This window comes from Lissotriton helveticus, chromosome 3_1, assembly GCF_964261635.1.
Source record: "Lissotriton helveticus chromosome 3_1, aLisHel1.1, whole genome shotgun sequence".
In the NCBI taxonomy this organism is placed as follows: domain Eukaryota; kingdom Metazoa; phylum Chordata; class Amphibia; order Caudata; family Salamandridae; genus Lissotriton; species Lissotriton helveticus.
This window is the reverse complement of record NC_136061.1, coordinates 1,367,331,398-1,367,353,222: the sequence shown is the minus strand read 5'-3', so window position 1 is coordinate 1,367,353,222 and position 21,825 is coordinate 1,367,331,398. Positions and strand designations below refer to the sequence as shown.

The window sequence follows — 21,825 nt, the reverse complement described above, 5'->3', positions numbered from 1 at the left end:
TAAATAGGTTAACAGAAAGAACAGAAATTTACTAGAATATATTTTTAAACAAGTGTCTAACCCCTCAAAATAATCCTGCACAACACAGCCATGCAGCTAAAGCCATACTTATATAATTAGTCTAGATGGGTCTACTACATATCTGGTAACTACAGGAAGCAGTGGATTTACACACTTTCTAGCTCCTATTATTTAAAATATTCTGGATACAGGGATTTGAATGTGAATGCAAAGAAAACCTTAATGTCAAAAATATCTTTATTTCCCATGGTTTAATCACAGTCCATACTGCAACTCTTGATACCAAAATAATAATGAAAATGAAATCTGTTCTCACATTCTCAATAAGACTTGTTTTATTTTTGGAAAATAGTGTTTTTGGTACATTGTTGAAATTTTATTTTGCAGCCACATTCCCACTGCTCAAAATATGAGCAAAGTGACATTTTCTAAAAAGTCAAATATTTTCTGGATCTACTTTATTTGGCCATCACGTTGGTAAGCAAATTATTAATGGTGCACCCATTCGTAATATTCAGCATCACAACAAACACCTTTTGTCCAAACCCAAGCAAGATTTAGCAAAGGGAAGTAAGATTGTATTAGTCTAATGTGCAAACGTTTTGAAGTGCGTATGTAATACACTTACAAACTGTAATGAATTATGTGCACCCCTACTGATAAAAAACAACAATCAAAACATAGCATCCAATATACAGTATAGATGCCCTTTACATAGACTTCAAAAGTTAAAGATTTAGGATTTGTCACAATCCATAGCAGTTTTAGAAAAGATGCAACCTAACAATTTAAATTTTACAAAAGATTAAGTGTTTTGATCCTTGAAAACAATGCCAATTCTTTTTTAAAGTTATTTATCTTCAAGAGATAAGGTATTGTGAATAGAACTAAAGAGAACGTAGAACAGCATTTAGCGGTAGTGTAACAAAATACACATTTATGAACACTTGCATCTGAAGGACAAGAAAACAGACAACTATTTTTCTAGTTCTCCTTCAGGAAAAAAAAAACGTAAATGCATGAAATAAAATCAGTACCCACTTTCCCATACAAATATATATATTTATAAAAAATCCTTGCTCTGATAATGTACAAAGAGTCACAAGTTTCACTCATATTTACAAGTTCATCCTTTAAACAAAACATTCAGAATAAAAACGTTCCAGCATTCCTCAAAATGTTTGAAAACGAAACAACTAAAAACAGGATTGATTTCAAGTTATTTGACCGACTGATAAACTTCACAAAGTTCGAAAAGGCTGATGTTCTTCTGTGGTGTGTGTTTTCTCGATGCTGTAGTGAATTGTGAAATGGCTCATTTTAAGACGGGGTGTAGACAAGCTGGTTGAAAGACATATCTGAAAGTCTCCAAGAACTGAAACCCAATGTTTACTAAAGTAACATTTCAGAATTAGGCACTGAAATAGGTTTCCTGTTGGACTTCCCCAGTGATTGTCTTCTCTTTGTGTAGTGCTTCATCTTTAAACTAAGGAAACATGAAAAAAATGTTTTAGAACATATCATACTTTAATATTTCTGTAACAAATGACCAAATACAATTCTCTCTTTGTAGTTTGCCTGTTGTAGATCCCATGCTGGGTACTACTCTCCCATCTAGCGCTGAGTTTGATAGCTACATGAAGAATGGCCTCATTTAGAGTCAAGCAGACTGTATTCCATGCCGCCAGGGAAGCAGAGAAATGTGAGCTGGGCTCCTGTCTGGGAAGTTTAGGTAAACACTGCCTTGCAGCTTAGTGGATCATCTGCACATGATGGATGATGTATGCCGGAGTGCTGAATGCATGGCACTGCATAATGCAATGGAAAACCTATCACAGGCTGGGCAATGAGTGTCATCGGATAATTATGGGAATGATTTTACAAGGAGTCTTTAGGAGAAGAGGACAGAATGAGGTGCCTAAAGAGTCTAGCTACCAATACCAGGAACATGTACTTTGAGACCCACTTAGCGCGATCACATTGGTTTTGTATACATGAAGGGAAAAATAAAGACTGGCTACAGACAGTTAGAAATCATTGAATCCAGCTGAAGACCACACTGCTTTCTACTATCCCAGCATGTCACGTAGTGTGACATGACCTACTACTGAAGGCTGTAGAAAAGTTGAAGAGGACAACAGAAACTCACCTTCAATTACAAAACCGTCCACGTTTCGTTTTTACAGTAAAAAGCGCCACCTCAGTGCCATGCAAGGCAAGGAACATCTTGTGCTGAGACTACAATTTACAGTAATTAACTTGGCCAGTTGGGAGGCAACCACATTCTTTGTCAACTTTCCACTGAAGGGTAAAAGAGATGGGATTATAGTTGCTGAGGACCATGGAGCCCAAGGACTGCTTCTTTAAAAGAGGGGGAATGCATGAGCTTTTCCAGTCAGTGAGTACAAAACTAGACAGAAGTGAGGAAGTCACTAATCTGCAGACTGAAGGAGCAATACTTCTCTTGATTAGCGGAAAAGTATGGGTTAAGCATGTATCAAGAAGGGAACCTACCTTGAAGGTAGTCATAATTATCAATGTCTCCTCTATAGATATCAGCTTAAACTCAGAGACAGATTGCAAGGGTCAGAACTTGAGTCACTAATTGTAGAATTAGATGATGGTTGAGCTAGAAACGTCTGACAGAAGGTTAAAATGTTATAATTCAGCAAAATAGATCACCAACAATTTTAAACATTCCCCTTGTTGAGAGACACAGTGCTACAAACAAGCAAGTGTCGCCTGATACTTGTTTTTCCCAACGACAAATTATAAAGCATTTCGTCATCAGGGCAGTACTTACTGCACCAACTTCTTTCATATGACCTGCCCCTTGACATGCCTGTACTCTCTCCAGTGCTGGGAAAGACCAAACTACTTCGGTATTAAGTACTGCTTTCAGATAATTCTGCATCTGTAGGGGTAGAAATATTGGATTTGTGATGAAAAGTAAAAATATGTATTGATCCCATAAAGCGAAGGGACCGACAATGACTCGGGTGCAATGGAATTTATGTGCATGAAGGTATTAAGGATCTGCACAGACAAGAGGGGACAGAATGTGCTACCCTTTTTTTGCTATCACGAAGTACATTAAGTACACTCCCTAACCTCCTGGCATAGCAACACTTCCTGCATTGTATCCTTTGCTTAGAAGGGAGTGAATCTCTGACGTAAGGGTCGGGGGGAAACTGGGAGGGACTCTGTTGATTTTGTACCATCGTGAAGACATATTTAGGGTAGGTGCGTGAACTCCATGAAACATCCATGCAGCAGCATGGACAATTTCGATCTGTAATTATTCTCTTCCACTTCCAAGGGTGGTCACTCAGCGTTCCGCTGACAGGAGTTTTGAGATCCAGAGGAATGCGCTAATGGAAGCCTCTGCTGTGGTGCATCTGATGTACCCTTGAAAACATACCTTATGAAGGCGCTGAATTGTTGTTGAGCTTGTGGCTGAAAAGGATTTCTGCCTTCAACAGCTTTTCTACTGAGAGAAGGGACTCGCCATGTTTGCTGACAGCTTTGGAACAATTGTTTTTGTTGAAGGGTGGACATGGTCTGCGTCCTTTTTCAAGCATTTCAAAGGCCTCATCAAATGCGTACCATTAAATAGATAAAACAAGTATTATATTTAGGCTGTCTGGTTTTAGGTTTAAACCTATATTAACTGATAAAACCCCACTGGATGGGAAATAACTCTCACCAGTGTAAACATATTAACACTGAAAAACCCCTGCACACACTAAATACCATTCAAAGAAAGGAAAAGGAGAGTGAAAGAGTAATTTTTATTTCTTCCTGAATGGGCCAATACAATGTAACTTTGTTATATAAGGTAGCAGTAAGAAAGACTGGGCTAACATTATTGTGCTCGAGTTTTGTTGTTTAGGGATGTCACTAAAATATTGTTTCTTCCTTTTTTCAGTTTTGTGTCTTTGGTCTAAAGATTCAGGGGTTAGAAGCATTTTTAGGTGTTGTTAATTTATTTTATAAACTGTAGCAAATCAAGAAATATCAAAATCATATTTGAATTTTTGGCTACGTTTGAGTCTTTCACTGATAGAAAAAATGTAGGTTTCATAAGGAGCTTTCCCAATATGTACCATCACATTTACTCGCAGAGAATGGGTAAAAATCCTTGATACATCAGCCCCCTTGTCTAGTGAGTCAGTATTGATAGTAGGTGAATTGCCAAACATCAAAGAAAGAGTCATCCCAACCGTGTCACTTAGCTGGTGGCTCTTAGTCCTAGAGGCCATGAATGCTATATTATCCATGTGGCAACCGTTTACAGAACTTCTGCTGAGTGATGATGCCAAAGGCAAGAAAAGTGAGGATCTTTGGTTATTGATAGTGATTTGAAAAAATGTATACTCTACTGCATGCTTAGATTTTAATAGGAAAGCATGACTGCTGTAGTGGACATAATAAAAAGAACTAGACTCAGAAAACACCCTTGTCTTTCAAGTGTTCAGCAAAATTGGTGTAGATGTGAAACATCTCCTTGAGAGTAGGCTGGGCGAAACTTTTAGTGACTTTGGCACTGCAACATATTCCATGTTAGAGTGCTTGCCACTTGGTAAGCAAAGAAATGTTGGAGAGCAATTCAAGAACTTGTATTTTACAATGTATGAGAAATAGCCGTTCACCAACCATGGCATTTAAAGTCAATAAAGCCTCACTGTGGTACTCTGCACAAGTTATAGATACCTTCCATAAAGAGAAATTTTCTCTGGAGTTTCAAAAGTGCTGCCTCATTTGTGACCGCTTTAATAACTATGAGAGTATATGCACCCAGTTCAATGCATATGTTCAACAAACTGTTTCCGTTGTTTTTAATGGCGCAGAAATATATAACCACTGATAACCACCGTTTCTTATGGTATTGAAATCACTTGAAAACACTGAAAAAAATCCACCAGAATTTACTAAAAATAGAAACTGAAAACAGGAAAGTCTAATTATAGCGCTTTCGGGCACAACCTGGAAATATGGAGCCAAACATAGCATTGTAGAATGACACAGGCATTTATTTGGCATCACACAATACATGCAGCAGCTAGAGATAATTGTATGCCTGCGTTGGAAATAATTTTTTCCTTCAGCAACACTTTATTCACCCTTCAAGATGGTGTTGGAGGGGAATCTTTCATTTCCTCCTATTTAAAAAGGTCACACTAGTTTAATTCCTGGGATCTTACTATTCACCACGAGGTTGCTCTGTCCATTGCTACGTCAAGACATTTGCTTCCTTTGTCTGGAGGTATCCATTAATGGCACCCTAATGAACAAGTTACTTACCTATGGTATGGTAAGAGACATATGTTAATTGTAGGTTCCTTACCTTAGAATTTCCCCCAGGCGTCAGTCTGGATCCGGAGATTTTTCTTTTGCAGTACCCCTGCCTGTGGGTAGGTGTCGACGGTCGACACGGCGTCAAGGTTGCCGGGATGACGTTGTGGTGCCTACTTAGACGCCGCCCCTGCGTGCTGATGTCAGTTCTGACACAACTTTCCATGCCAGAAGCACAGAGTCATGCAAGACACTGACCACTGGTGCGCCACTACTAGGGCCCTGTATGGGAGTCCCTATCCCTAGAAATCAGTTCGCAGAGCGGGGAGGATGGGTGGGGCGATAAGGAATCTACAACTGACATAGGTCTCACAGATACTTCGTTACTGAAGGTAAGTAACTTGTTCATCTGAAAGAGACCATTAGTTGTAGATTCCTTACCTTAGAATAGATCGCCAGCAATACCATCCCCAGAGGAGGGTCTGAGAACCAAGTTCAGACAAGAAGGTTCTGGAGTACCTAACAGGCGAAATAGCCGTCCCTCCGGACTTGGCTGTCCAGGCAGTATTGTCTGGTAAACTTGTGCAAAGATGCTGACGTTGCCGCCTGCAGATATCAAGGAGTGGGACTTCACATGCCAATGCAGTGGTTCCTACCGTAGCCCTAGTGGAATGAGCATGCAACCCCACTGAGAGATCCTTCTTAGGTAAGGTATAGAAGATCTTTATACAAAGGACAACCCATCAAAAGATGGTAAGTAGTTGAACAGCCCGGCCTTTCTTGGCACCTACGTATCCAATAAAGAGTTGATCATCCACCCGGAAATCTTTGGTGTGGTCAAGATAAAATGACAGCGCATGTTTAGGGTCCAAACGGTGGAGTCTCTCCTCCTATTTGGAAGAGTGCAGAGGTTGGAAAAAGGTGTGCAAAGTGATAGGCTATCCTATTTGAAACGGTGTAACCACTTTAGGAAGATACGAAGTCCTCGTTCTAAGCACCACTTTGTCCGAATGCACAGAGAAGAAGGGGGCTTGGAAGACAGAGCTTGAAGCTCACTCACCCTGCAAGCAGAGGTGATGGCCACAAGGAAGGCAGCTTTGAGAGTGAGGAGCCTGAGAGGACAGTTATGAAGAGGCTCGAAGGAAGCACACATAAGGAATGTGAGAAGAAGATTCAAGACCCACTGTGGAATTATGAAAGGAGATGAAGAGAACAGATGAGTAATGCCCTTAAAGAATCTAGTAGGGGGCATGGCCAAGATGGCGGCTCGGTAGGACGTGCAACTCTGTCCCTCCGGCTCTGCAGTTTCCTAGTATTGTGATTGCCCCATCCCCTGGTCTCTTTCTGGCAGAACATGAGCTGTAAACTGCTTGTGCACCCTCCGGTGCAACTGAGGAGGTGTTGATCAGCTGCGTTGATGCTCCTGACGGGGTGATCGCCAGAGGAGAGTCGAACCTGAGGAAGAGGAGGCGGCGGACGCAGCCGCGCTCCTGACGGGGTCGACGCGAGCTCTGTAGCTGCACAGCACCAACACGCCGCAGGGCTCACTCCAGACTCGAAAACAGCCCAGAGACCCAACCGCGGATTACCTAGGGCTCAGCAGCCGGCATGCCGCAAGGGCACGTTAATGGCCCGGAGCGAGGTACGTAGAGCACCCGCCATTTTGATTGCTGGCCTGCCCAGGCGGCGCCTCCTTATTGCCGCCGGCCTCGATTAGCGCTTTGGGGCTCCGAATGTAGGATCCTGGTGCGCACACGACTGGTCCTCCTGCTTTGCCCGGAGTGAGGGCTATAACCTCACACAAGCTACGAACGCTGCACCTCCCAGGGACGGGCCTGCTGTGCATCCGCCATATTGCAGATGGGGCTATGAGCTAGATGACATTGAGCTTGTGATCCGGGATCCCCATCCACAACACCCAGGCGGGATCTCTGGTTGTTGAACCACTCAGCCTGGCGCTGGGACTCATGCCCACCGACGCTGCGAAATGCAGGCTGCCGTGCCCACCAGCTAGACACTTGATGAGAGAGGCCGGCTGGCCGCTTACAGTCCTGTGTGATTCTGCGTGATGCCTGCTGGACAACACGGCGGTGGCTCTGGGGGCCTGACGCACCACTCTCTTCCTCCAGGCCTCCGCTGCCAACCCAGATTGCTGACGGCGGAGCGACGCCTGCTCACACTGCAGGACTGGCACCCCACATCTTCTCCAGCTGCCGCAGAAAGCTGCTCCAGACGCTCTGGCTGGACCACAGCCTGGACCAACCATGCAACAGCAATAGCGCCCAACGGAGTGGTGATCACCTGGCGCACCCATCACAGCCTGACCGTCGAGCGCCTAACATAGCAGGTACGCGACGGCTCCCTGAGTGCCTCGTGAGTGGGCATATATTCTTACCTGGCGAAGACCAACGCGAATCCTGTGCACCTCTACACGAGTGGGCCCCAACGATACCTGTGCCCACTCCCCCTGACGGGCTGAAGACCGGGACAGCCATAGGCCTCTTCACGCACCGCTTCGCAAGGTGGGAGCGAAGGAATCGGTGGCCCAGAGGCTTGCTTGAACAGTACTGGGCAGGGATTGTCGTAGTTTGACAGCGATTGGGTTTGCATTTGCTTCAGCTACACAAACTTTTCACTGTTAGCTTGACTATATTTCGGAGGCCATTTTGTATTCCTGGCTTCCATTTTGAGTGAATGCGCTGCCTCGTGGTCAGCATGCCCTTTTGTCCTTTCTCTCTCCTGATGACCATTTGATCTGCCCAGCAACTGGCTATTTTTAGTAATGGTCAAGCCTGCACATGCGTATTCGGGCTTTCAAGGTTAATGATCGGTCACTGCTTAGGAATGTTCTCCAAACTGACCAATGGTACTAAACTCCTCCCACAAGTTGGCTGTGTTTCAAAAATGCCCTTATATGTACCTAAAATTGTGTAAAGTGTGTACCGCCTATTTTTCAAATTCCTGTAAACTGTATAAAAGAAGCCATGTATTCGATGTTCGGTGTGATACTCCTTGCATTACCGAAGGTTGCTGTAGGATTTTATCACCACCCCATGGGGTCTTAATAAACTTGTCTTTTGCATTTTCAGTGTCCGTGCCAACTTCTATTCTAAGGTATCAAGAGTTTTTGCAGAGTATGTAGGTCTGTTGAAACCTAATACTACAAATTGGCGCCCGAATAGGAACTCATCGGCGAACCGGATGCCTGAAGGATTGGTCGTGACGAAGGATTGGAAACTCGCCCTGGACGCGCGATGCCAGTGAGTGACCCGAGTCTTGGCACCCACGGTGTTTTTTCCTTTCCTTCCGACCTGACCTTCCAGGTGGTGCCGGTCCTCGACTGAGATCCTGATCGTTGGGTTGCCGTGCAGTGACCGATTGGCTGATTCGATTCGAGAACTTGGCAGTTGGAACCTGGACATTTGGAATATTTGGTAAGCTTTGGATTGGTAAGGTAGTCTACTGACACTTACTGTGGCTTTTTGGTTTTGTTTGAGTTAGCTAACATTTGGACCTATGATTTGTACTATATGTGGAGTGCACCTCACATAGGCAGGTAATGTGGAGATATTTCTTTGATTTTGTATTTGTTTGAACAGCCCATCGTGTGTAAAACACTTTAAGTGCCACTTAGTGTAATATCACGTTTTCGTGATATTTTTGACATGCCTGTTTTTATGACCGCTCCGAGGAATGTGCTGTCTTGGAAATGGTACCAGTTATCAATTAAATGAATCTCAGCCTGCTCCCCCAGAGGGAACACCTAATCATGAAATGTATATAAAATTTGGCCTTCCCCCTATTATGTATAGTACATTGTGGAATAAGTATACTAAGGCCGATCCTGAATTGCAATGGCCACTACATGGGTCGTTTGATTTACGAAAGGTTCACTATGTGGAGCAGTGTTTGTTTCAGCGCAGGTCTAGACAGGATATGTTTGATTGTGTGCGTATGTGGGAGAAAGCGGTGCGTGAACGAATGAAGCGTGAACAAGCCTTGGCGGACAAGGAGCAGCGAAAGGCTGCCCATGTTAAAGCTTTACAGTTACAGGATAAGGAACTACAGGACCAGAAAGATAGGGAGATCCGAGAGCGTAAGTACAAATTAATGGTCAGTTTCCTATTCGACGCCCTCCTTATCCTGTCCTTACTAATGAATCTGATGATTTTTCATTGTTAGATCGTTGCCCGCCTCCGTATATTATGCCTACGGCCCCAGAAGTGGATCCTGATTCATCTGAGGAGCAGGATAAAAAGAGGGATACTCGTTCTATGCTTACTACTGCTTGATCTGCGAAATTACGCGGGATGGCTCGTAAACTTAATGTTGATGTTATTTCTATTTCAGAGATTGAAGATTGTATGCGTAAGTGGTCTGAAAAAGAGCAATTGTATTTTCTGGACTATTTTGGGCAAGAAGTTGTTGAACGGTTTAGAAAGTATTCATCGGAGTTAGAATCTAAGGATATAGCAGTTGGTTGTGAAAATTTACGTAAAGGTGTTTTTGTTCTCACAGACGGAGATGTTTTTTTCCGGCGTCTGGTTCAGCTACGGGACGAGATGTTACGACTACGGGCGTTGAAAAAGGCATCGGGTTCGACTACGTCTGGATCGACGGTTGAGTCCAGGGAGTGCCCTATCTTTGGAGCAGATAAGAGTGATACAGTTCATGTTATGCCTATGCGAGAACCTGCGCCTTTGTATGTCCCTCCCAAAGATCAAGGTACAGATGATAATAAGTTGTCTGCGGATTCGAAGGGCTATTTTATATATAATTGGGTTTATACTCCTTGGAATAGAGCGGATGTTATGGCGCTTAAAACAGCTTTACCTGACCCGCGCAAAAATCCGGCAGCTTTTTATGAGGGAGTGGACGGAGCTATTTCTTCATGTGTCATGACATTAGTTGACTTTGATCTTTTCTTTGGGTTAAAATTGCCTCCTGATATGTGGAGGGCAATTCGTAAGTTTGATGATCGACAGATTTTAGGTGCAGATTGGAGGGATCTAGCACAGGCCGATTTGGATAGAGAACCCGCGTGTAAGCCATGCAAATTAATTTTAGACCTCCCGGCGGCTATTTTAATTAAATTAAAAACGCTAATTCCCCCTAAAAAGATTGATTGGACGATGTTGGCCTCTTGTAAACAGAAGCCAGATTAATCAGTCTCTGATTTCTTTACACGCTTCGAGGAAGCGTTTCATGATTACAGTGATCAATTATTAACAGAGGACAGGGGCAGGCATTTGTTTGTTGATAAGTATGTAGCTAATCTCCTACCGGAGATTGCAAAGCGTTTAAAGGCTAGTGAAAGTTCATGGACCACTGTAACTCCCGCTTCTCTCCTAACTATGGCTCAGTATTATGAACGACAGGAATAGGAGGCGAAGGAAAGTAGTGATAAAAAGGCGAAAGATTTGAAGACGAAGGTGATGTTGGCTCAGGTTTACGCTACGCAGCCGAGGGGAAATGATAGGGGTAGACGTGGGTCTTCTGGCCCGCCTTCTTCCCGCTCTGATCTCTCTGCAGATCAGTGTGCATACTGTAAACAGTTTGGACATTGGCTTTCAGATTGTCCGGTGCTTCTAGAACAGCGTATTCAGCGTGGTCGAGGAAATAATAGGTTTCGGAATAATTATTCAGGTCTGAGGGGTGGAGCGAATGATCGTGGTAGGTTTGAAGCTAGGGGTCGTGGTCAGGCTGACTAGAAATACCTTTGATCGACAGAATCACTATCAGATAGCTGAGGGTGAGTCTTCTGAGTTTCAGGATAATATGTATGCATAGGATTGCGTAGGATGGGGTATGGAATCGGTTGAAGTACCAGTAGATCAAAGGGGTCCATATATTTCAGCGCATGTTTTGGGTTCTACTGGTCAGTTTCTGGTTGATACAGGAGCTACTCGTAGTGCTCGGTCCAAACAATTGGTTCCAAGGGCTACCCTGTCTGGCGAAACGATTACATCAATAGGGTTCGATGGAACACTTTCCCTTAGCCCATTGTCTCAGCCCCTTCCATTTCACATTGATAAGTTCACTGCCCCATGTCCATTTTTGTTGTCTCCAAATACACCAGATAATATTGTGGGACTTGATACGCTCAAATATTTTCGAGCAACCATACGCTGCGCCCCTGAAGGGGTGCGGGTTATTTTGAATGAGAATTACCCAGAGATTGTGAGATCGTGTCTCCTTCAGGAAGCCGATGCGTTAGCCTCCCTTCCAAGTACCTTATGGGCCACTTCTGATACTGATGTAGGACAGATGATTATCCCTCCCTTACACATCACTGTAAAGGAGGGAGTGCTTTTGCCCCGTGTACCACAGTATAAAATTCCTAGAGAAGGTGAAGCTGCTTTGACCCATATCATAAATGATTTGATTGCTGTAGGAGTGGTGGAGGAAGTTCCCTATAATGTTTGCAACAGCCCTATTCTTCCGATTCTAAAGAAAGATACAGACACTAGGATTTACCGTTTTATTATTGATTTGAGGGAAGTCAATAAGATAGTAGTGCCCCAATATCCTGTGGTGTCTGATATTACTACCTTACTTACTTTGGTTCCACCCACTGCCACCACCTTCGCTGTCATTGATTTAAAAAATGCTTTCTTTTCGAACCCCATTCATCCCGACAGCCGGTATCTCTTCGGCTTCACTTTAAATAACAGATCATACAGATTTTGTCGAGTTCCTCAAGGCTATACAGAAAGTCCTAGTATTTACAGTCAGGCTTTGAAAAGACAGCTTGATTCTTTTGAGCTACTGTCTGGAGTGGCTCTTATTCAATATGTTGATGATATTTTGTTAGCAGCAGACACGCATGAACAATGTGAGGAAAGTACTCTCTCCCTGCTTTCTTTCCTTGCCAAGAATAATCATAAGGTTTCGAGAAAGAAATTACAATATTGTAGACCGAAGGTGACCTACCTCGGGCATCTACTGTCTAAGGAGGGGCATGCATTAACATCAGATCGAATTCAAGCAATTTTAGACACACCAGTTCCTTGTACTCCGAAAGTTGTTCGTGCTTTCATAGGTGTGACGTCCTTTTGCAGGGAATGGATATTTGGATTTTCACACATTATAAAACCTTTGTTAGCATTGGTATCCAAAAATACACTGACTCCTCTTGAATGGACAGACAAATTTCAGAATGCTTTTGAACAATTGAGACAGGCCCTTTCCTCTGCACCAGTGTTAGGTACACCAGATTATACAAAGATTTTTACATTATATGTACACGAGAAGGATGGGTGTGCATTATCAGTTTTAGTGCAGACACACGGAGATAAACAGCGACCTTGTGCGTACTTATCAGCAGTACTTGATCCCGTAGCACGAGGATTACCTGGGTGCTTTCGAGCAGTTGCAGCAACAGCAGTGTCTATACGACAGAGTGAGGGAATAGTTTGGTCACACAAATTGTTGGTGTTAGTGCCCCATGCGGTAGACACCTTATTGAACCAAATGAAAACACAGCATCTAACGAGCATCTAACCAGCGCTCGTTTAACAGGATACGAGTTAACGCTGTTGGCGCCACATATTACACTGAAGAGGTGCGCCACTTTGAACCCTGCTACTTTACTGCCATATCCTCTTTCTGAGTCCCAAGAGGAAGAACAACCTGATTGTGTTTTTCTGACTGAAGAACAAACAAAGGGCCGTATTGACTTACAGGATACGCCACTTCCAGATGTAGATGGGGAACTGTGGGTTGATGGATCATGTTTAAAGCTGCCAGATGGTATGACTTCCGCAGCCTATGCAATTACGACACTTAAGACAGTGGTAGAGACAGATCGCATACCACAAAAATCGTCCCAAGCAGCTGCACTGATAGCTCTAACGAAAGCATGTGAGCTAAGTGCTAGATTATGTGTGAATATGTACACTGATAGTCGTTATGCTTTTGGAGTAGTGCATGATTTTGGCCTACTGGGGAAGGAACGAGGGTTTCTGACTTCGCATGGGGTGCAAATCATGCATGGAGAGTTAGTACACGATCTCCTGAATGCACTATTATGTCCAAAGAAAGTAGCGATAGTCAAATGCAGTGCACATAAAAAGGTGACAGATAAAATAGGACAAGGAAATGCCTTTGCAGACCGTACAGCGCGAGAGACTGCAATGTTAAAGAATGTTTCTCCCATGTATGTGGTGAAATCGCAGGCTGAGCGATGGCATGACGCCAGAGAGGAAATATTAGACATACATAAATCAACTTCTGAAGCAGAACTTGCAAGTTGGGCAACAGATGGGGTGTTGGATGATGAGGGCTGTTGGCGTAGCAAAGATATGGAGAGATGGAAATTGCCTGACGCTTGTTTGCGATGGAAATTGCCTGACGCTTATTTGTAAGCAATGGTTCAAATGAAACATGGGCTGGCACATGTCGGAGCTCTTGCAATTACCAAATTGCTTACACGAATTTGGGAGCATCCTGAGATTGCCAGCACGGCTATGAGAGTAGTGCAGACCTGTTTGATATGTTTACAGTACAATCCTGCCAAAGGGACTTATACTCCTAAAGGAGGGTTCGCTCCACCGACTGCACCATTTGAAGTACTACAAAAGTTGATCTTATCTACTCCTCATTTTCAACCATTGATGTTAATGCTCCAGTGGAAGCCCGGGTGAATTTTGAGAAGGACACCTTGGACAACTGTCCCCCTTTGTTGGTGGAGCTCCCTCGACTACATTCTGACCTACTTGCCACGTTAATGATGCAAGTAAAAATCGGGCTCTCCAAGCGATCCAGCCCCCCCCCCCCGAGGTCTCTGATGGCCGTTAGTCATATCATTCTTCCAGTCATACTGGCGTTATTAAACGCCTCACTTTCTACCAACATGGTCCCACTAGAGTGGAAACAGGCCAAGGTGCAGGCGCTCAAAAAGAAGCCCAATATGGACCCTCACAATCTTAGTAATTACCGTCCTATTTCCCTCCTCCCTTGGCTCAGCAAGATTCTAGAGAAACACGTTAATTGTGTATTGACAAATTTCCTAGAAAACAACTTGCTGCTTGACCCTTCGCAAACGGGATTCCGCCCCAAGCATGGGACGGAGTCTGCCTTGCTAGCAGTCATGGAGGAGACCAGAGGTATCTTAGATCGGGGAGGATCGGTGGCAGTGATCCTCCTCAATCTAAGTGCCGCTTTTGATACGGTAAATCATAACATCTTGCTGCAACGTCTCCATGATATGGGTATCCAGGGAGAAGCTCTGAAATGGCTTAAGTCATTCCTGAGTGACAGAACCTTTCAGGTTTTTGAGGGAAATTCCATCGCCACAAGTAGATCTCTGGGCTGTGGGGTCCCGCAGGGCTCCTCCCTCAGCCCGACGTTATTTAACGCATATATGGGACCGCTGGCTGAGATCGTCCGCCCATTTGGTATTAAGATCGTTACCTATGCGGACGATACTCAGCTGGTGGTCTCCCTGGCGCAGGGCGAGGACCCTTCAACCACGGTAGACTTGCCGGGCTGTCTGAGCGAAGTCAGAGACTGGATGACACGGTCTTGTCTCAAACTTAACGGGGACAAGACAGAGCTCATGCTACTGGGGCGATCGGCTCCTGCCTCGGTAGAATCGATCTGGCCTGTCTGCTTAGGTCCACCTCCAGTACCTAAAGAAGCCATAAAGAGCCTACGCATTTGGCTGGATAGGTCTTCCAAGCTGTTAAGCTAGCGGCCACCTGCTTTGGCCTTCTTAGAATTCTAAAGAAGATCCTCCCTCTGATACCATTCAAAGCAAAACAAATTGTCGTACAGGGACTGATCCATTCGAGGCTGGATTACGGAAACTCCCTTTATCTTGGAGCTCCTGAGTCAACATTACGGAAGCTGCAGATTATCCAAAACTGTGCAGCTCGCACACTACTGGAAATTCCACGCAGACTTTCTGCCAGATCAGGCTTGAGAAGCCTACACTGGCTTCCGGTTCGAGATAGGATCAGTTTTAAGTCCCTTTGCATCGCCCATGAGTCCTTTTGGGAAACTGGGCCTGCAATTAATATTCCTTTAATTACCCCGTATCTTCCCGGCAGGCCTCTACGCTCAGCTAAAGCTTTTCTGGCAGCTGTTCCAAAGGTTAGAAGACTAAGAGCGGGAGGACGTTCGTTCTCCCTGAACGCATCTAAGCTGTGGAATACCCTTCCTCTTGACCTTAGATCCAACCCAGATCTATCATCCTTCAGGAAACAGCTGAAAACTTTTTTGTTCAATAAATAGGTCCCTGCCTTTTCCTGCATTTCTTCCTCACTGAACAGAACACCATATAGTCATAGCGCTAGGACGCCCCCCGGGCAACTATTTGCGCTGTATAAAACACATTTTCATTTCATTTCATTTCACAGATGGATTACATCCAGCTTGAACACTGTAATAATGTTAGGTATGTCTTAGTGGTGGTTTGTGCCTTCAGTAAATGGATAGAGGCCTACCCCACGAAGGACAATACAGCGTTGACAATAGCTAAGGTGTTACTCAAGGAGTACTTCCCGAGATTTGGTGTTTGTACATTTTTGTGGAACGACAACAGTCCCCATTTTGTCGGGAAGATCGTGGAGTATGTCCTGAAAGGATTGGGGATAAAACAAAAATTCCATCCAGTGTTTCATCCACAGTCAGCAGGTTTGGTGGAGAGATATAATGCTACTTTGAAGCTGAAGCTAGCAAAGATCGTGGCATCCACGTCTTTGAAATGGCCGGATGCCTTGCCCTTAGCATTACTATCTATTAGATCAGTACCACACTCCCGATCTGGCCTCACACCCTATGAAGTGGTGTTTGGAAGGCCCATGAATATTTGGGGAGTTCCTAAGCCTCGCTTAGTACATGATGTGCCTTGTATAATGATAAATAATTATTTGGCACGATTAACAAATGATTTACTTTCTATTCATCAACAGGTTCGAGAAGCGCTCCCAGATAACTCTATCGGAGAGGCTCATGATCTACGACCTGGGGACCATGTGATGGTCCGAGCATTTGAGAGGTCCAGCAGCCTAGAGCCAAGATGGCGTGGCCCTGAGCAAGTGTTACTTGCAACCCGAACAGCGGTGCGAGTTACGAACAGGAAGCGGTGGGTGCATTCTACTCATTGTCGCCGTGTTTCTCCGGATCTGGTGAACGCTGCTGTGCTGTCTGATTATCGGGATATTTTGGATGCAGAGAAGAGTCCAGCCACTACGCCCAGCGAATCTGAGGAAGCCTTCCCGGACCACACTGTTTCTGATGCAGCGAAGTACAATCTGCGATCGAGAAAGGCAGTTGTTTTGTGCGAGACTGGTTGAGTTACCGCCCTGAGGTTTGTGAAAACGGAAGCCGAGAATATCATGGGGGGGGATCAGTTCTGCCCAGTGTAGAGACACCTGTCTTGAATCTCGGAGAAGAAATCAGCGGCTACCTCGGGGCTCAGCACTCATTTTTATTTTTTAGCTTTATTTTGATTATTTTGTTTTGAGACTATGGCGCCTAATACGATGAGAAATAAGAAAATTCTTGGTGCTGTGATTTTTGTTTCCATAATAGTGGTAATAGCAGTAATAGCTTGGATCGTAGAACGAATGGTCCCGGCGAGAAAATATTTGCTGCCTACCACTCCAGTTCCATCTGAGCATTTTCATTTTACCTTGCCTTATCATGAAGAAAGACATAGACAAACATATTTGAATAACAGTTTCATTCAAATTATACACCACACCCACAATATGACGAATACTACAAACTGTTGGGGATGTGGAATGTTGCCTGGACATCAAAAGAAAGGAGGAACTCCACTTATTCCTCTTCCGTTCTCTCATAATGGTTCCTGCAATGCCTGGTACACTCTCCTCTTCACCTTGAGATGGCCAACAAAAGGAGGACTTCTTTTCCGACTTAATAAAGTTTGTCATAATGATAAAGATGGTTACCCACAAGCAGAAGAAACTAAATTCGAGTGGGAAGAATATCGACCGGACAATGTATCTTCACCCCGTATTTTTACTAATCAAAGAACTGTGAACATGTCCAATGTATTTGTGATTACAGTTATTGAAGCAAAAGCTGATCTTTGTGTAAGAAATAAAGGTACTATTCCGGTAGGGAAAAGTGAATGTACTACTACTCTAGCATTTGACACACCAAATAATATTGCTTTTGAAGCATCACGGAATACTTATTTTATTTGTGGAAATAAGGGCTACCATCGCCTTCCGATTGGGTGGTTAGGAACCGGCTACATATCTTTTGTATTACCCCCTGTGTTTATCGCCCCGCCAATGTACCATAATGATTTTGTGCTATACCATGATTTTATATTGAATAGAGTTAAAAGGACATTAGATATTGATGAAGTTGATAAAACGGATACTACTCTGCAGCAATATGTGGACTTCAATTTAGGCCTGTTTTCATTTGTAGGTGCAGCCCTAAACAGTGGAAAAATAAGACGGCTAACACGTATTGTGGAAGCTGTTGCTAATCAAACTGCCTCAGCTTTAGGGAACTTAACTGAGGAGCTCCAAATTACCAGAATTGTGATGCTTCAGAACCGAATGGTTCTAGATGTAGTATTGGCTGACCGTGGGGGTGCATGTCGCATCATCGGTAGTAGTTGTTGTGTATATGTCCCTGACAACTCGCCTTCTGCTGCTGAAATCCACCCCCAAAATGGTACATGGACATTTTCAAATTGGTTCTGGACTTTGCTTAGTACCTGGGGTTGGAAACTATTGACTATTCTTTGTATTTTTATTGGAATACTCTTCTTCCTTTGCCTATGTATCCAATGGGGCCCTACACTATGCTCCGTATGTATCACTGCTTGTATTCCATCCAAACGAGCTAATGCCAAAAATGAGCAAATGATCAGCAACGAAATAACGAACATAATGCTAATTAATATTGATGATGAGCATCCTGATTACTTCAAATATGAGGTAGCTTCAGCTAAATGCTAAAAGGGCCGTCTGTCGTAGTTTGACAGCGATTGGGTTAGCATTTGCTTCAGCTACACAAACTTTTCACTGTTAGCTTGACTATATTCCGGAGCCCATTTTGTATTCCTGGCTTCCATTTTGAGTGAATGCGCTGCCTCGTGGTCAGCATGCCCCTTTGTCCTTTCTCTCTCCTGATGACCATTTGATCTGCCCAGCAACTGGCTATTTTTAGTAACGGTCAAGCCTGCACATGCGTATTCGGGCTTTCAAGGTTAATGATCGGTCACTGCTTAGGAATGTTCTCCAAACTGACCAGTGGTACTAAACTCCTCCCACAAGTTGGCTGTGTTCCAAAAGGAATATGCTACTTACCAGTATGCATCTGTTCTTGGCATGTAGAGCTTCAGAGTTGTACATTTAGCAATAGATCGCCACCTCGTGTTGGGCTCGGATGACTGCAGGTTGTTGTCTTCTTGGAAGAAGTCTTTGTAGTCACGAGATAGGTGACTCCTCCCTTGGACAATACTGCGCATGGTCATCAACTCCATCCTCAGATTGTTTTTCGCCATGATGGGAAATGATGGAGTTAGTAGAAGAAAATAGAAAAGGATGTCCATGCGTGTGCATCTAAGTAAGATGAGTACTGGAATGTATACAAGTCCCGGGGAGGCGGGAGGGCATGTACAACTCTGCAGCTCTACATGCCAAGAACAGATGCATACTGGTAAGTAGCATATTCCGTTCGAGGCATATGAGCTGCAGATTGTACATTTAGCAACGATTGTGCAGCAGTGTTTTCCCTAGAGGTGGTCGCTTGTATCCGTTGCAGCATACTGAAATAGTGTTTTAAGTACAGCTTGGCCTACTGCAGCTTGCTGCTTGGCTTGCACATCAACACAATAGTGTTTAGTGAAGGTGTGTATTGTAGACCATGTTGCTGCTTTGCATATGTCCTCTAATGGTATGTTTCCTAAGAAAGCCATAGAGGCTCCTAGTTTGCAAGTGGAGTGCGCTCTAGGAGGAACTGTTAGTGTACGTTTTGCTTTTTGATAGCATATTTGAATACACTTTACAATCCATCTGGCAATTCCTCCTTTAGAGATGGGATTGCCTTTGTGTGGGGGACAAAAAGAAACAAATAGTTGTTTTGTTTTTCTGAAGGATTTTGTCCCGTCTGTGTAATATAATATAGCTCTTCTAACATCTAAGGTGTGTAGAGCTCTTTCTTCAACAGAGTCCGGTTTTTTAAAAAACACTGGCAACTCTACCGATTGGTTGAGGTGAAAAGGAGTAATGACTTTTGGCAGGAATTTTGGATTGGGTCTAAGAACCACTTTGTTAGGATGTATTTGAAAAAATGGTTCTTCTATTGTGAATGCTTGTATTTCACTCACTCTTCTGAGAGATGTGATGGCAACAAGGAATGCAGTTTTCCATGTTAGGAATTGCTGTTCACACTTGTGTAAAGGCTCAAAAGGGGGACCCATAAGTCTTGTAAGGACCACGTTTAGGTTCCATACTGGTGCAGGTGGTAACCTAGGTGGGATTATTCTTTTTAATCCTTCCATAAATGCTTTAATTGCAGGTACTCTAAAGAGAGATAGATGCTGTCTATTTTGTAAATAGGCTGCAATTGCTGCTAGATGCAGGAGTATGGAAGAATAAGCCAAATTGGACCTTTGTAGGTGTAGAAGGTAGCAGATGATATTTTGGATGGAAACATCCAGTGGATCAATGTTATTGTTGTTAAAGTATATTGCAAATCTTTTCCACTGTGCTGCATAGCATGCTCTGGTAGTGGGTCTTCTAGCTTCCTTAATTATGTACATACAGTCTTGTGGTAGGTTTAAGTAACCAAACTCTCAGATCTCAGGAGCCAGATCGCCAAATTCAGTTGGTTTGGGTCTGGGTGTCTTATTTCTCCATGGTTCTGTGTTAACAGGGATGGCGTGAGCCGTCATTTTTGATGTGGAACCAGTGAGAGATCCAGCAGTGTGGTAAACCACGGCTGCCGTGCCCATGTGGGGACCACTAGTATCATTTTGAGAGACTGTTGTCTGAGCTTGGGTACTACTAGTGGAATGAGTGGGAGAGGCGGAAAAGCGTACGCAAATCTGCCTGGCCAGTTCATCCAAATCGCATTTCCTTCCGATTGTGGGTGTGGAAATCTGGTGGCGAAGCTTGGGCATTTCGCATTTTCGTGGGTAGCAAACAGATCTATCTGTGGATGCCCCCACCTTTGGAAGAATGGTTGGAGAACTTGTGGGTGCAGCTCCCATTCGTGAATCTGTTGTGACTGACGACTCAACAGATCTGCTATCTGATTGTGAATTCTTGGAAGGTGTTCCACTGTCAGGTGTATGTTTTGAGGGATGGCCCATCTCCAAATGGTCTGTGCAAGTTGGGACAGCTGCAGAGAGTGCGTCCCCCCCTGTTTTTGTACATAATACATGGCTGTCAGTCAGTCAGTAAGTACTTTATTCGGTTAAGATTATTAACCATAAAAGCATACAAGTACAAAATTCATTTATGGGAGAGGTGTGGCACCGCGGCAAGGGCGACTGACGCTGGAATCTGGGGATCAGGGTTCGATCCCCAGCTCCGGCGGCAGGTTAGCCCAGCACCATGCGACTCTGGGCAATAGCTTGCCTAATCTTCCCGACGGCCCCCAGCGCCTAGAGACCCTAACGGGTGATTGTGCGCTATACAAATGTGGATTATTATTATTATTATTATTATTATTTACATTTAAATAACAATACAATTTTAGATAAAAATACATCAGATTTCCTTACAATCAAACAATACAAAGTTGATAGGAGTGAGATCCTAGTTCTATCAGAGTACATATCTAGGCCAAGGGGTAGGTTCTAGTAGTTATAGGGAGGTAACTGCTGATATCTAGTTGGTTCAGGACCCCTCCTACTCTCCCGGTGGTATCCCTCTACGCTCCACCTAGTGCTTGGCGAGTATGCAGTTCTTGGGTAGAAATCGCACAGTTCAAGTGTTGATATAGGCCCATCTCCTATTTGTGGCTCCCAGCTTTGCAGATAAGGGACAACCAGGTTGTCCCGAAAGTTGACAATGACTAGGTCTCCCGCTATGGTCTTTGGACGGGAGCCTATCCGCCCCACCCTTCTGACATTTAGGATTGCCCCGTTGATGTTGGATGGAAGTGGTCTATTTTTTGTCAACCAAAACTGGACTTTGTTTTTGAGGTCCTGGTGACCTTCAATCTTCCCGGTGGCAAGCACGGGCACTCCCGAGAGGACACATACGTAGGGTGCTGCCTCTGGTGGTAAATTTATGGATCTATTACTCCCGGCTAGCCCAACAGAACATTTACCTACTTTCGACCGCCCAGCTCTGGGAACAGAACTATGTGCCATTGTCAGTTCATTGGCTACCTCCTTATTTTTAATCACTGATAGTACAGAATCAAAAGGGTTATTCTGGGCAATTATGCTGTGTGCAGTCGTGTCAGAGATTTTTGAGGCAGCAATTCTCTGAGATTGCTTGTTTGACTTAGTTGGCTTGGTATTGTTGTCTATTGTTGAGAGCTTTTCCCCAATTCTCTCTA

At 44.0% G+C, this 21,825-nt stretch overlaps 1 protein-coding gene across 2 annotated transcripts in view; it reads right to left on the bottom strand.

Moving 5' to 3' along the window:
• Positions 1-333: 333 nt before the first annotated feature.
• SLC35F5 (solute carrier family 35 member F5) overlaps positions 334-21,825 on the bottom strand; it is a 786,684-nt gene continuing 765,192 nt past the window's right edge. For both annotated transcript variants that reach the window (XM_078682012.1, XM_078682011.1), the window contains one exon: positions 334-1,507. The gene's annotated coding sequence lies outside the window, so the exon portion shown is untranslated. The remainder of the gene's footprint in view (positions 1,508-21,825) is intronic.